Here is a 5,000-nt window from a genome sequence, read left to right as displayed (position 1 = left end):
AAGGATACCGACGTCAGAACATTGGTTGTACCTTTCTCCTTGGTCGTGATTATGTGTATGCCATGGGAGCCCTTGTTTCTTCACTTTTCCGTGTGGTTTGTTTTCCACACGATAGAAGAATTGTGACATTCGATCAATTATCGTTCGTTCGTCCACAAGCCCCTCCGGCGCACTCATCCTTCCCTCCTAGCTTTCATCCACAAGTTGCATCTGCCTCACTGCAAATCAACTACGTGGCCACCTACCCCGTGCCCGTACCCAGTAATGACACCATCGTGCATAGTGTCCTGGGGGCATTAGGTCCTGATTTCCAAGATGTCGGCCTTCCCTCCGGAACCACTTTCTTGGGGGCCTCCACTTCCCATTCATTATGATGAAGTTCGGTCGGAGCATAGTTCCTTTCCGGTGTCAAGCTCCTTAAAAAATGAAACTAGGCTTAGTCCGAGGATAGTTCCTGATCTTGTGGCGCCCTCGTTAAAAAACGAAACAAAGTGGTCGAGCATAGTTCCTGATCTTGTGTCAAGCTCGCTAAAATCATGAAACAAGGGTTATGAGGATAGTTCTTTTACTGTGTCAACCTCATTAAAAAATGAAACAACCCCCTTTCCAAATCGAGTCTTTTGATTACGATCTCGTCAAATACAAGTCGAGTCTTTCATAGATCTCAAGAGTGAACCTTCATTCCATCCACTTTGTTGAATGCAATGAAGCTTGGGGGGCATGTACCTCGATTTGCGTTATTATGCTGGGGGCATGCGAACTTATAACAAGCATAGTTTTTCGTTTCAAGCTTGTGTAAACATGAAACTGAATCCAAGCAGAGTTCTCCATGGTTCAAGCTTGTGTAAAAATGAACCCATACCCGATTTACATCTCGTGATTGCCATTTTTATTCGCTGAATTCTGCTAGATGAGCCTTGGTTGTTTCATTCCATTGCTACCATCACTTTGGCCGATCATATGCTCTCACTTGGTTGTTTATCCTTTCCCGAGGAACCGCAGTGATGAGTGGTTTTATTAGCCAGCCTCTTAACCATTACATGTTTTGAACAGTTCCACCATTACCGGAACCAGTTGCTACCCTTTATACCACTCGTTCCTCTAGGACGAGTCTCCTTTAAGCTCTTTTCTGACTCGTAAAATGTGAAAAGATTGCCGAGTATTTTTCCCTTTTTGAATCGTTAAAGAGAATAAAAATGGAGGTCTGCTTTCAGCTCTTTTCTGACCGTTTAAAGATGAAAAGATTTCTGAGTCCCCCTCTCGACTCGTTAAAAAAATGAGAGGCGGTCACCTTTAAAGCTCTTTTTTCGACCGTTTAAACTCAAAAAGATTGCCGAGTTTTTGTCGTTTAGAACTCGTTATTTGGCTCCAAAATGACGTACTTCTGACCGCTTTTCTACTTTTTTGGGTCAAATCACTACTTACGAAAAGTACTCCTCGATCGTAATGGTCGGGCGGTTCTTTCGAGCATTGTTTTATACTTTTTCGGGCTCAAGAGACACAACTTTACGAAAAGGACCCCCCAGGAGTCTCCTTTTCCGCTATCTTTTCAGACTCTCTAAACATGAAAAGATGCCAAGTTTTTCCTTTGTTAGGCTCGTTAAAACTTAATGACATTGGACGTTGTCGAGATGACACTCTCCAAGCATATGCTATCCCCATCAAGCTTGCCATCCAAAAATAATCGAGGTACCTGCCAGAAATGGTGGGGAAAATAGAACTGTAATAATTGTTGTGTCGGTAGTATGTCGCTCTTGAACATGGCACTAGTCTGCATTCATGTCTGGGTGGGAATATTTCATCTCATTTCACATTTAGCCTCCGTGGGTTTGGGTTACCCTGTTTTGACCTCTCATCTGCTCATTGCCTTGTCACCATGACCTTTGCCCATTTGATGTCAAATACTGCCAAATCCATTGTCGTGCCGCCGATATGTTCAAGAGAAGTTGACCTCTGCATTTGTACAACCTTCCCTTATATCTCACGCAAACTATTATACCTATGTCTCGTGTCGATGATGTGGGAAACATTATGGCCCATCTTCGATCAAGGTCACTTCCTGTCGACTTCAGCTCATTATCCAGGAAGGCGACTTAGAGACTCCCTTCAGGTGCCTTGGAGCCTGCATGCCTTAATGGCAGGTTCTTCGTGTTCGATGCGAGGTTTACATCATTAGCCTCCGATCGAATGATTCTGTGGGTGTTCGACACTAGCTCATTGATTCACACGCCGCGGATTGTACCTATAGTACCTTGAGGACCATTGTCATTATTGGTGGTACCTCTCGCGTCTGTTAATAGTTCTCATCATTGACTGGTAATCAGACGATGTCCATGCATGTTCGACTTCAGCTCATGTATTCACATGCTTGGATTTGTACTTTGTTCGGGTTGGGACGGAGCGCAAGACCCTGGATCTCTGTCTTTTATGGTCCAGGTTGCGATTTTGTGGATGATCATTACATGAATCATTGATGGATGGCTGCGCCCATACCTGAGTCTTCATGGATGGCTGCGACCATACCTTATCATTATTCTGGTCTCTTTAGCTGGGTGGCTGCGTCCATTCCACAGACCTTTTTGCATGTCTTTCGGATGGCTGCGCCCATGCCTAGACTGCATGTACTTGATTATCAGAGATATTCGGTCCTTCCTGGTGGTGTTCCAGTTCGGTGAGTTTTGTAAAGCATTTCACCCCTCCCACTCTCTCGGTCTTCATGCTTTAGGGGGCATCTGTTACGCAGTAATTTGTCACTGTCTCCATGTCAGTCACCCTACTGTGTCAGGAGTTCACAATAATCAAGTTCATGCCTTCTGAACTGGCCAAAAACCCACTTTTCCAAATTTTTCCTCATCAGCGCGTCTGTTTCCAAAATATCCGCGATGACTGGCGCTTCATAACAGACCGCGTGCGCTGCCAGCGCGGAAGCACACGAATTTTCCGCGCTGATCGAATTTCATGACCAGCGCAGCCTCTGTTTGTATTTACCCACGCTGACATGGCCCTTTCCATTATGTCTTTGTGACGTCAGCACGCCAGACCAGTTATGCACCCACGCTGATCCAGTTTAGGCGAATTTGTTCCAACAACCAGCCTTCCAGATAACTCCAAACTTGGTTGTTGGCTTTGTGAGTATCGCCTCCCTTCTATGGCATGTATGTTCGACCCTTTGCAACTACTTCCCTTGAATATAAGCTCATCCTTCCACTATTCAAGGAGACTCCTTCTCCTATATAAACCTCTACCATTACCATGAGCAGCTAGTTTGGAATAGCATGGATTGTGTAGAGCTTATAGTGCTCAGATTGCTGCTACTATAGGTAGTTGGTGTGATAAGTGTGGAAGTGATTGATAGCTTAGGGAAGGTTGTGTTGTGTTGCTTGTGTGAGAGAGATAGTTTCTTGTCTTGGGAGAATCATTTCCAAAGGTGAATGCTTGAGACACTTGCTGACTGGCCCCTCCTGAGAAGGATACCGACGTCAGAACATTTGATTGTACTCTTCTCTGCTTGATTAATAATAGATGACTACTATTATTGTTCCATTCTAATTTGTCTATGCAATGGTTAAATGTGAATTACATCCTTTCTGACTGATGTATGGTTTCTTTTATTAGATTTCACGCGTGTGTTTGTTTCCTCTTCGTGTGTGCAAGTGTCTATTCGCGGAGATCGCGGAGGATTGTGATCGGCCAGGGCGAAGGAGCGAAGGCGGCATCTCTTCATCAAACGACAGCGCTGGAATCCAAGTAGGTGTTCTTTGTCTACCTGTTAATTGCAATTAGGAACTTGCATAGTAGCATTGACTGATTGTTGCTAGACCCACTCTGGGCTAGTAGGGATCACCTCTATCCGTAGAGGGGATTTACCTCTCCAACAGTTACCGTAGGTGAACCTGCGGTAGGATCATTGATAGCAGGGGTTTTATTTTTTGGTTCGGGTTGGTTGGGTGTCGATTGCAATGTGGGACTTTGTGGTGTGTCTCTAGGGGAGCGGGTTTGGTGTTTGGCGGGAACATCGTTGGTTGCTTGTCTCGAGGTAAGGCTTGCTTTTTTGTGTGTGCTTGCATGCCATGCTTGTGCTTGTCCCACCCATCCTTTGTTTTTCTCCCCCCTAATGTGTTTCTGCAGGGGGTTCGGAAGCCTATTTCTTGGGAGCCCTTCCGACGATCTGTTCGGCCGGGCATGGTTGCTGCAGAGTTGAGGTGCTTGGTAAAAACGATGGATAAATTTGTACTCATTCGTAGTGGCGGTGCTTGGTCTTTTGTTCGTTGGAAGGCATGGGCCAAGGGTGCTGGCTTCCATAGTTGGTTCTCTCGAAAAGGCAGTGGCGGTTGATGTATAGCTTGGGTGAGCTTTTTCGCTGGTGGTTGGGTCGAGGGAGTGGTTGCGCGCGCGCCTGGTAGCTCAAATCTTCCGTGAGGCGAGATTGTCGGGGTGCGGTCACAAATGGGATGGATGAAGAGCGGATCAACCCGTTGGGCTGGCCACCCTAGTCCCTCCCGACCATTCCTCGACATGCCCTCGTGGAAGGGTTGGGTGTCCAGGGAATGAAAAACCCATCCCTCGGTCTGAGCTCCATCGAGATCGCAATTTTCCCCGCCGATGGGCATGAGGGTGGAAATCTTATCTCGTGCCTTTGCCGTCGAGGGAATTCCTCGTCCTCTCGTGAGCCACTCCCCTTTTGAGGGAAAAAGTAGCGAGTTGTGTCTTTGTTCCTCCCTTTGGATTGTGGGTTTTTTGTGGGACTCGCGTCATTTCTTCGTTTCATGGTGTGTGCTTTGCGAACGTCCCTCTCTCTAGTGCCCTTGCACCATCGATGTATTTTTGGCTCGCGGCTTTCTCCAGCGTTGAGTGTCGGCCCGTGACAACTCCTCTTTGGAGTTTGATTCTTTGACCCCCGTTGACTCTCTCGCTGGAAAGGTTGTCGGGTGTTTTGTACACGGAGGGGTGCAATAGCAGGGTGGGTTTGTGTTATGGGCAGCAGTCTATTTGTCGTTTGA

Source organism: Pinus tabuliformis, chromosome 7, assembly GCF_031772625.1.
Source record: "Pinus tabuliformis cultivar Carrire ecotype Pingquan chromosome 7, CPIR1, whole genome shotgun sequence".
NCBI lineage: Eukaryota > Viridiplantae > Streptophyta > Pinopsida > Pinales > Pinaceae > Pinus > Pinus tabuliformis.
Note: the sequence above shows the minus strand (reverse complement) of the source record.